General features: G+C 54.0%; 1 protein-coding gene across 4 annotated transcripts in view; it reads left to right on the top strand.

The window, feature by feature from the left end:
• The first annotated feature begins 209 nt into the window (after window positions 1-209).
• TMEM9 (transmembrane protein 9) overlaps window positions 210-11,223 on the top strand; it is a 28,338-nt gene continuing 17,324 nt past the window's right edge. Inside the window, exons 1-4 of one of the 4 annotated variants that reach the window (XM_084980745.1) lie at window positions 210-475; window positions 3,489-3,628; window positions 6,971-7,110; window positions 8,828-8,988. The gene's annotated coding sequence lies outside the window, so the exon portion shown is untranslated. Of the gene's footprint in view, window positions 476-3,488; window positions 3,629-6,970; window positions 7,111-8,827; window positions 8,989-11,223 lie in introns of those variants that run through there. The other 3 variants (XM_084980746.1, XM_084980747.1, XM_084980748.1) reach the window with 3 other exon arrangements.

Genomic DNA, 11,223 nt, shown 5'->3' with positions numbered 1-11,223 from the left:
CCACAAGCACACACACACCACGAACACAGTACCTCCCTGTTTATCCAGGGGAAACTAAGTCCCAGGAAAACAGGGCCCAGAGGGAGACAGGAAGTCTCGCTTCCAGGCAGAGTCCAGGAAAACATCCCTCCACCACCCCCCTCCCCACACGAAGGCCACTAAGACAAGGTGCCCGCCTCTGTCCAGCCCACGCAGACATGTGCGCAGCCATCAATTCTCGGAAACGAGCGGAAAGGGAAGGCTGATTCTCTCAGCAGAGAAAGGACTGTAAGCAGATGCAGGGGGTAGGGGGGTGGTCCCCAGGAAAGAGAACCGGCGTGGCTCCCTGGACATAACAGAAGCCACTTTCCTAAGCCGTGCTGATCTGAGCTGGGTCTGGCCACCGACCCTGCCTTTGAACGGGTCTCTGTCATACTGATCTCGAGGAACAAAAGAACACCCGCCATCAGGCTGAGGAGTAACAGCAGCATCAGAGGTAAGGACTCTGGCTGGGTTTCCACAGTAAAGATTAGCCGGAAACCCCAACCTCCAGATCAGCTGGGACCTGAGGGAGGTTGGCAACTTTTTGACCCTGGTGACATCAATCCGCTGAAGCGAGGACTCTGTCCCTTCCCAGGCACCTCATGAATATGCATGAGCCCACAGCTTAAAGCCTTCCCCGTCTGGCTGTGGGAGACGGGCTTTGGGCAAGGGCCTGGTGGTCTCACTACTGCTCCCCCCTCCACCCCAGCTCTGGCTTGGTTGTCCTTTGGCTCCACACCCACCACCAAGAGGGGACCCCAGTATTCGGAAAAGAAGACCTCTGTCCCCTCAAACTTCTTGGGCCACTTAAAGAGAATACATTTATTCCCATAATAGTGACAGGAAGGCTCTGGCCAGCGTATGGGTGAGATTCACGTGTTCGTTTGGTCAGAATTTGCTGAGCTGCTGCTGCCTGCCAGCACAGAGCAGGGGCCTCTACCATCAGAGTTCTTACTCTGACTCGCATTCTAGCAGAGGGCCAGGCAAGCATGGGATTGCAGCGAAGCACGATAAAGGCCTGCGCAGGGACTGGCAGGGCTCAATGGTAACACACGGGCCACCTGACCCAACTTCAGGATGAGACAATCCAGGGAGGCTTCCTGGAGAAAGTGGCAGGACAAGCATGTTAAAGCGAAGCAAAGACAAAGGAAGAGTGTTTCAGGGAGAGGGAACAGCACGTGCAGAGGCCTCAGGGTAGAAAAGACACAGGTGGAGTTCCTGTCGTGGCTCCATGATAACAAACCTGAGGAAGTTCCATGAGGACACGGGTTCAATCCCTGACCTTGCTCAGGGAGTTAAGGATCCACTGCTGCTGTGAGCTGTGGTGTAGGCTGCAGACGGGGCTCTGATCCCTTGCTGCTGTGGCTGTGGTGTAGGCCTGAAGCTGTAGCTCCAATTGGACCCCTAGGCTGGGAACCTCCATGTGCCGCAAGTGCGGCCCTAAAAAGCAAAAAAAGAAAGAAAGAAAGAAAGAAAGAAAGAAAGAAGGAAAGGAAGAAAGAAAGAAGGAAAGAAAGAAAGAAAGAAAGAAAGAAAGAAAGAAAGAAAGAAAGAAAGAAAGAAAGGAAGGAAGGAAGGAAGGAAGGAAGAAAGGAAGGAAGAAAGAAAGAAAAAGAAAAAAGAAAGAGAGGGGTGCCCCGAAAGAAATGACGGAATTCTGTCTGAGAGGATTCCTCCCCAGCAGAGACTTCCAAACAGGGAGCTCCCCACCAGCCACACGACCTCAGGGCACTGGCTTTGGGTTTTCTTCCAAGGGCATCAGCGGGAGATGAGACCTCAGTCACTGCTAAGGCTGGGGGCCTCCTGCCTCAGGGGAGGGCCGTCTGCACAGGTCACAAGGACTCTTGACAGCAGTCAGGGCCCCATTCCAGGTATTTCCAGGACCATAGCCGTACCCTTGGTCAGTGCTCCCCAGGGACCTCCGTCCACTCAGGATCTCCTCCCTATCTCTGGGGTGGGCGGGCTGGTGCCCAGCTGTGCAGGCCCAGGGTATGCCTTGGCCAGCTGCCCACTGCCCCAGCCCTCTGCCCCACCCAGACCGTACCCCTAAACCTCCTTCTAGCCCAAGTCTGCAATGATGGCTCCAGGCCAAACCTGGTGCAGTCTATTATCGTAAACAACATTTTATTTATTTATTTTGTGTTTTTTTGTCTTTTCTAGGGCTGCTCCTGCAGCATATGGAGGTTCCCAAGCCAGGGGTCTAATCGGAGCTGTAGCTGCCAGCCTACGCCAGAGCCACAGCAACGCAGGATCCGAGCTGCGTCTGCAACCTCCACCACAGCCACAGCAACGCCAGATCCGAGGTGCATCTGTGACCTATGCCACAGCTCACGGCCACGCCGGATCCTTAACCCACTGAGCGAGGCCAGGGATCGAACCCTCAACCTCATGGTTCCTAGTTGGATTTGTTAACCACTGAGCCACGATGGGAACATTTTATTGGAAACAGCCAAGCCCTTTCCCTTTCATGTCATCTATGGCGGTTTGTGTGTGACAACAGCCGAATTGAGTGGCTGGGATGGAACTTGTGTGGCCTGCATAAAACTGCCCCTACCTGGCTCTCTGCAGACCCCTGGGCTAGATGAGCAGAATACTTTAAACCCATGGTTGGTCAGTGGGTGGAGGTTCTGGCCTTTTCGCTGCTCTGGCTCAGGTCGCCGCCGTGGCTCAGACTGGATCCTTGGCCTGGGAAATTCCGCATGCTGCTGGCGAGGCCAAAGAAGGAATAACTAACCATCTAACTAACTAACTAACTAACTAACTAATCCCTGTATGTACCCCAAATTCCTGGAAATCCCGTCTCACCTGGCCGTGGCCTCATAACTTTGTCAAGGATGACATGTGTTGACACAGAGCATGAGGAATCTCCTTGGATGTGGATTTTTTGTGTTTGTTTTTTGCTTTTTAGGTCCGCCCCCACGGCATATGGAGGTTCCCAGGTTAGGGGTCGAATTGGAGCTGTACCTGCCGCCTACGCCAGAGCCACAGCAACGTGGGATCCAAGCTGCATCTGGAACCTACCCCACAGCTCACAGCAACACTGGATCCTTAACCCACTGAGCGAGGCCAGGGATCGAACCTGAAACCTCATGGTTCTTAGTCAGATTCGTTTCCACCGCGCCACAATGGGAACTCCCCAGGATGGAGATTTTTAAGAAGAGCTTCGGGAGGGCAGGGAGGGGGACGTGTCCTCTGAGAGGAGGCGGTGGGCTTCTGAACCGTCGGCCCTCGGTGGGGCGGAGGCCAGATACCAGGGCTAACCTGGAGGGACTGACCACCACACGTGAAGACAGCAGCTGTGAAGTGGGGGAGGGAAGCAGAAGGGCTGGGTCAGGGGAGGCCAGGCTGCGGGCGGGCGCGGGGAGAGGGCTCTGCGCTCGGCCCTTGCGAGGGTGAAATGGAGAGGCCTGTCAAGCGATCCTCTTCCCTGGCGGCCGCCTTGTCCATCAGCACCCCTAATCTCACAGGGGTTTGCACGCTCCTCCGCTGGCCCCACAACGACAGCTGACATCCATCGGTGGCCTGGACCAGCCTGGGGATGGTGCAGACAGAAAGCAAGTGAGATCAGAGAGCAGGGAATTCTCCAGGGAGCGTGAGGCTGTCACAGGTATGGAGGGCTCCCGAGGACTCCCGAGGTCACCCAGACCTGCGCTCTCCAGGGAGGGCTGCGCGCACCGGCTGGAGGGGCCCTTGGGGTGAGGCCTGATCCTGTCAGCACCTGCTGGCAGCTTCTCCAAGCCCATCCTCTCTGGGTGGTTGAAGCAGGAGCCCCTGGAGCCGGGCAGCCTGGGTGTGAAACCCAGCTCTGCCACTTCCTTGCTCTGGGACTTTGATCAAATCATGGAAGCTCTCTCCGCCTCGGTGTCCACGCTTGCAAAATGAGGATAAGGTCACACCTGCTCTGCAGGATCGTTGGGAATTGTGAGATGATATTTGAAGAATGCAGAGCAGAGTGGCTGGCGAGGCAAAATCCATGCATGCGGGGGCTGGAGATACAAGTGTTGCAATCCTTTCCCCTAATTTATGTCCACTTGCACTTATTTTAGATTCCAGCATTAAAAAGAAGCAGTTGGCACAAAACAGCAGATACACCCTCTGATTTAGACCTTCAGGGGCCATGGTGGCTCCGTGTTTGGCTGTAGGGCCAACTGGGTAGAACATTCGGGGAACAGGTGGGCTGGCCTTCCCACCCCCTCTGCACTGAGCTGCCTAGGACTCTGGCTAGAGGCCCGGAAGACTGGTCCATCTGAGTCCTGGTCTCAACCCTAATATGCCCAAGAGGGTCCAGAGTTTCCAATCAGGCCTTTTGGATGTCTGGGGCTCAGAGCAGAGTGGGCCCGGAGGCCCTGGGAAGAGATGCTGACACCTGAAGCCCACCTAGCAGAGCCTTGGGGTCCCTTCACATTCCCTGCCCCCCCCCCCCCCAGCACCGTTCAGGGAAGAACCTGGCCCGCACTGAGTGGCCACTTCTCCTGCCTTGAGGTATCTGCCATCGGATCAGCAGCTGAAACCCCCAGAACCTCTCCCTCCCTCTCTCCTGATGGTGGGCAAAGCCTCCCTCATGCCAGGCTCCTTGGTACCAGTATGTCCTGAATGTGCCAGGCACGGCACTTGGGGCGGGGGGAACCCTGCTGCAAAGAGGGAGAGATGTTATGGGTGCTGATGTCCTCACATTAGGCACTTGTCCCCTGCCTCCCTCCTGGGACTGGTTTTCAGCCTGGGGTGGGGGGGTGACTGCAGGAGGACGCCTGTGTCCTCCTGTTGTGGCGGGCCAGCCAGCTGCAGTTGGCTGTGATGGATGGCCTCTATTAACAGCAGGCTGTAAACTGATCGAGCCCTCGGTGCCACGTGGCTCTCACCCTGCTGAATCCCACACCCAGGGACACTCCAGCCCCGAAGCTTCCTGTCCCTCAGCACGAGGACAGAGGGTCAGAGAATGCCTCCACCTGAGGAGTTGAAAGCACTTTGGAAGCAGGAAACAACCCCACGACCACCTCTGGGTAGAAGGGCCCAAACCCTGGAAACTGGCTTCTCCTAGGGGGTGGAGGCGGGAGGGGGCAAGCTGGGCAGGGAAGACAGGCCAGAGCTGTGTGCCCTCAGGCAGGTCACATGCCCTATCTGGGCCTCAGTCTCCTGCTGTGTCCAGGGGCCTCCTGCTCTAATGTGACTCACCCAGGGCTCTGACCACAGGGACAATTTACAGAGTCACCCTCCCTGCCCTCCTGCCGGGACTTCCTCCCTGAGGATCCCTGCAAATAAGAAGCCCTCTGTGAGCTAGCTGCCACCGGCCTCACCTCCCACCTCCTCTAACCAGTTAGGCTGGTTTCCTTCAAGTCCAGTTATAGACTTTTGGTGGCTGCACCCAAGGCATACAGAAGTTCCTTGGCCAGGGGGCAAACCCACACCATAGCAGCGACCTGAGCCACAGCAGCAACCTGAGCTTCTGCAGTGACAATGCTGGATCCTTAACCCACTGGGCTGCTAGGGAACTCCCAGAATTTTGAAAAAGGAAATTAGCTGGCGTGCCAGAGAAGGGTGTGAGATTCCTGGGCAGGAAAAACCTCTCCCCTCCTGAGGTTTTTTTCCATGTTCCAACATTCTGTGGAATCTCTTTTACCTTAAAAGGCAGTGAGATGCATTGGGTTTGGTTCCACCCATTGAACAGGTGAGAAAACTGAGTCCAGAGAGTGGCTGTGATCTGGAGCCAGTGGATGCTCCGAGATCAGAGTCAGAACCCCTGGCGCCCCTCGCCCTCCGCCAGGTTCTGTCCCACAGGCCCCCACCCTGGGAACATGAGCCCAAATCCTCTAAAATCTCTGATCCCGCCACTATGAGAGGAACTTGAGGTGTGTATGGAACAGTGAGTATCTCATGTGAAGTGATTACGTGTAAAAGCAGAGGATTAGTGTCGCTGTGCCACCGTGTTCCCTGGGATGGGCAGGATCCACCGGAACGGTGACCTCAGGGCCCAGTAAGTCAGGCTGGCGCCAGTCTGTGGCCAGTGCCCCCTGCTGTGCCCAGCTAGCTTTCCGACTTGAGTGTCTGTTTCTAGCAGCTGGCGGGCAGGGAGCCAGGGCTGGAGCCTGGGACCCCCACTGGACCATGCAAGCTCCCTGCCAGTGCTCCAGCATTTGGGGGAGACCCCCAGCCCCTAGATTTCTTCTCTGAGCCAACCAGACCCAGGCCCCGCCTGGCGGGGAGGGCCTGGGGATGCGCCACCGCCGCAGGGCAGGGCCCAGGATTTGTCACATTTTTCCCAGGTTAATTACCTCGGGATGGAATCGGAGCTGAGCCCGTCTGGGCACAACAATCTCAGTTTTTCTCAGGTGACAGCTGCTGGCCCCGGAAAGAACTGTCCTTATTCTGGGGACGCCACCTCCTCAGGGGACCCCAGCTGTGCAGGGCGGAGCCTCCCAGGCGGCGCATGGGGATTGGACGTGAGGGTGCGCGGGGCCCATGGGCGGGGCGGGACCCAGGCCTGAAAGGCGTCCCCTCGGGCGGCCCGCCCCGCTTAGCCCTGAGCGCTGCCCTTGCCCTTTGCGTCTGCAAGGGGTAAATATGTAACCTTTCCATTTTTGCCCCGGCTTAAAGGCTCGGTGTCCAGCACAGCACTGGACACTCAGCAGGCACCTGACACCGCTGAGGATGGTGAGGCCACCGGCCCGTCTGTCTCCCAGGGGAGTCATGTTCCCAGGCTCCTTGGCACCCTCCCCCCCTCCCCCGAAAGTGAGGACGTGTCACATGTGCTGCTGGTGAAAACTCAGGCATCCAGATGGATGCATTTTTCACTTGCAAAGATAAGCCAGAACAGATTGAGGATTATTCCTGATGAAATATATCAAATACTCACCCCCGGATCTCAGCGGGAGAGAAGAGGGTGGCATCCGTGGGGGACACGTGATTGTCCCTTCCCGGGCTATGGCTTCTTTTTTTTTTTTTTTCCTTTCAGCCACCCCAGCGGCACATGGAAGTTCCTGGACCAGAGATCGAATCCGAGCTGGAGCTGTGACCTCTGCCACCCCTGTGGCAACACCAGATCACTAATCCATTGCTCCAGCCGGGGGATCGAACCAGCGCCTCTGCAGAGAGGTAAGCTGGATCATGAACCCACTGCACCACAGCAGGAACTCACTCCATCAGGTTATGGCTTCTGATTTCAATTTGGTGGCTGACCTTGGGCTGACCTTTCTTGCCAAGGGGCAGACATGAGAGTTGGTTGATTGAGGAACTGAGTCCCTCTTCGTGGCCCAAGGACAAGGGGAGCCCACCAGCTGCCAGTTCACCCCGCGGCCTGCCATGGGGGTGCTCTAGCTTTTGCCCTCTTACGCCTGTTCTTCAGCCATCTCTCAGATTTGATGGAGTCCCCCTCTGAAGATTGCGCCTATTCCCCCCCCTGCAAATGCACCTCTGTAATCCGACTCGATCTTATGTGACAGGCCTGGGGCAAGGACACAGGTCATCTGGAAGCCTCATACCCTGATGGGGGGGAAATTGACACATCCAATTTGTCGAAGTGGTAATATTTTTTTATTTTTATTTAATTTTTTTATTTTGCCTGCACTTGCGGCAAATGGAAGTTTCCGGGCATATGGAGTTCCCGTTGTGGCTCAGTGGTTAACAAACCCGATGAGTATCCATGAGCACGTGGGTTTCGATCCCTGGCCTTGCTCAGTGGGTTAAGGATCCGGCATTGCCGAGGGGCTGTGGTGGAGGTCTCAGAGTCAGCTTGGATCTGGTGTTGCTGTGGCTGCGGTGTAGGCCGTCAGCTACAGCTCCGATTCGACCCCTAGCCTGGGAACCTCCATATGCCATAGGTGCAGCCCTAACCCCGCCCCCCAAAAAAGACGAAAAAAGAAAAGACCCCCTGCGCACATGAAAGCTGCAACCCCAGCACAGCTGAAGCAACTCCAGATCCTCTAACCACGCCCAGCAGATCCTCTAACCACGCCCAGCAGATCCTCTAACCACGCCCAGAAGGCGATTGGACACCTCCCCCCACCCCGCCCCGCAGGAACTCCAAGCTGGAAGGAAGAATGGACTGAAGTTAAATGTGTGAAGTCTCCACAGCCCAGCAGCTCCACTCCCAGGCCCTTGACCAGGATAGAGGAGAGCACCGGTCCCCTGAGACTTCTGCCGTCATTTCGGCTCTGCTCCCGACAGCCCCCATCAGGAAACACCCCAAATTCTCACCTACAACAGAATGGATAGGCAAATTGTGGAATATTCTATGATGCAATGCTATTTGGCAACGCAAGTGAATGAAGTAAAAAGAATTCCTTGAGTTCCTGTCATGGCTCAGTGGTTAAGGAATCCGACTGGGAACCATGGGGTTTCAGATTCCATCCCTGGCCTTGCTTGGTGGGTTGGGGATCCCGCGTTGCCCTGAGCTGTGGTATAGGTCACAGATGCGGCTCGGATCCTGCGTTCCTGGGGCTGTGGCGTAGGCCGGCGGCTACAGCTCGGATTGGTGCAGCCCTTTTCGAAATGACAAAAAAAAAAGAATTCCCTTCAGCAGAAACTACAGGCTGTGTCTGAGGGTCTGCTCCCTCCTTGCGTGTCTGCCGTGAGCATCACACACGTGGCCCCTATGGCAGGCCTGTCCCTCCCTCCATCTCTAAGGTACACATACAACTTTATGAAAAAGGCCTTTTGAGAAGTGTGGCAGACCTCAGGCCGATCAGGACTTCCGTCTTTCCTAAATATTATAGTGGTAGTAATGACTACATGTATTTTCTCTCAAGAAGTGATCAAATGTGACCCATGTTTATTAAAAGAAAAAAAATTAAACAAGAAAATTTACTTTTAGAGTTCCTGCTGTGGCACATGGGTTAAGGATCCAACTACGGTGACTCATTGGGTTAAGAACTCGACGTGGTCTCCTTGAGGATACAGGGTCGACCCCTGGCCTCGCTCAGTGGGTTAAGGATCCGGCGTTGCCTTGATCGGCTCTTAACGTGAGCTTCCCAGGTATGTGAGTTAATATAGTCCTCTTGTTTTACGTTAAGCCTTGTGAAATTGTCATTTTTGTTTGTTTGTTTGTCTTTTTGCCATTTCTTGGGCCGCTCCCATGGCATAGGAGGTTCCCAGGCTAGGGGTTGAATCGGAGCTGTAGCCACCAGCCTACACCAGAGACACAGCAATGAGGGATCCAAGCTGCGTCTGCAACCTACACCACAGCTCACAGCAACGCCGGATCCTTAAACCACTGAGCAAGGCCAGGGATCGAACCCGCAACCTCACAGTTCCTAGTTGGATTCGTTAACCACTGCACCACGATGGGAACTCCGAAACTGTCATTCTTTAGGCCCAAAGCAGTCATATATTGGCCACTTTATATGGTGTAGCTTACTAATTTAAGCACATTTGAGTTACGTTTCTAATATATATTTTGTTAGCATCTTGACTAATTCAAGTGGGCTTTTTTTTAAAAAAAATGAAGCTTTCTGTTTGGAGATAAGTAGATTCCTGTGTCCTGTGTCATTATAAGAAATAATACACAGAGACCCCCTACACTTATTATGCAGTTTCCCACATTGCTAGCATCTTATGAAACAATACACTATCACACCCGAGATGCTAGCCTGGGAGTTCCCGTCATGGCTCAGCGGAAACGAATCTGACTAGCAGCCATGAGGACGCAGGTTCGATCCCTGGCCTCGCTCAGTGGGTTAAGGATCCAGTGTTGCCCTGAGCTGTGCGGTAGGTCGCAGACCTGGCTCAGATCTCCTGTTGCTGTGGCTGTGGTGTCGGCCGGCAGCAGCAGCTCTGAATGGACCCTCTAGCCTGGGAACTTCCCTATGCTGCAGGTATGGCCCTAAAAAGACCAAAAACAGACAAACAAACAAAAAAAGATGTTAACCTTAATGCATTGATACCGAAATTGTCACGGAACATTTTCATCCCTGGAAGGACCCCTCAGGTTGCCTCCTACCGACACGCCCTCCTTAATACCTGGAAATCACCAATCCCTTCTCCATTTCTTTCTTTTCTTCTTCTTTTTTTTTTTTTTTTTTTTTTTTTTGGTCTTTTTTGTGCTATTTCTTGGGCTGCTCCTGCGGCATATGGAGGTTCCCAGGTTAGGGGTCCAATCAAGCTGTAGCCACTGGCCTAGCCAGAGCCACAGCAACGCGGGATCCGAGCCACGTCTGCAACCTACACCGCAGCTCACAGCAATGCCGGATCCTTAACCCACTGAGCAAGGGCAGGGACCGAACCCGCAACCTCATGGTTCCTAGTCGGATTCGTTAACCACTGCGCCACGACGGGAACTCCCCTTCTCCATTTCTATAATTTGGCCATTTCAAGAGTGTTCTGTAAATGGAACCACACAGGATGCAACCCTTCAGGGGTGGCTTGTCAAGTTCAAGGTAATGGCTGGGGATCTCATGCACCTTTCCACGGACTTGTCTGCCATCTGTACACCCAGCTCAGAGTGATCTGTCTCCTTCCCTTCTGCCCATCTTCTAACTGGATTTTTCTTTTCTTTTTTTTTTTTTTTTTTTTTTTTTGTACTCTGAGGCTTGGAAGTTCTTGATAGATTCCAGATACTAGTCCTTTGTTGGAGAAGTGATTTGCACATCGTTCCCTGAACAGAATCTTTAGCAGAGCATACGTTCTCATTTTGATGAAGTCCAGTTTCATCATTTTTTTCTTTTTCTTGTTGGTCTTTTTAGGGCCGCACCCGAGGCATATGGAGGTTCCCAGGCTAGGGGTCGAATCGGAGCTACAGCTGCTGGCCGACACCACAGCCACAGCACACAGGATCCAAGCATCATCTGTGATCTACCCCACAGCTCATGGCAACACTGGATCCTTAAGCTACTGAGCGAGGCCAGGGATGGAACCCCCGTCCTCATGGATGCTAGACAGGTTTGATAACCCCTGAGCCATGATGGGAACTCCCATCATTTTTTCTTTGACATATTCTGCCTTTGGGGCCAAGCTTCTGAGTGCTTTTTTTAGCCCTAGAGTCTAATAGTTTTTCTTGTAACTTTTGTTTTTCTAAAATAGTGTCGTTTTGGAGTTCCTTTTGTGGCTCAGTGGGTTAAGAACCTGACTAGTATCCCTGGCCTCGATCAGTGGGTTAAGGATCCAGCGTTGCTAGAACCTGTAGTGTAGGTCATTGATGCGGATTGGATGGGGTGATGCTGTGGATGTGGTGTAGGCTGGTGGCTATAGCTCTGATTCGACTCCTAGCCTGGG

Source organism: Sus scrofa, chromosome 10, assembly GCF_054392235.1.
Source record: "Sus scrofa isolate SSC_HxYL_T2T_F1_AM1 chromosome 10, Sscrofa_HxYL_maternal_Yorkshire_Landrace_v2.0, whole genome shotgun sequence".
Classification (NCBI taxonomy): domain Eukaryota; kingdom Metazoa; phylum Chordata; class Mammalia; order Artiodactyla; family Suidae; genus Sus; species Sus scrofa.
The sequence above is the reverse complement of the archived record's forward strand: the minus strand, read 5'-3'. Positions and strand labels throughout refer to the sequence as shown.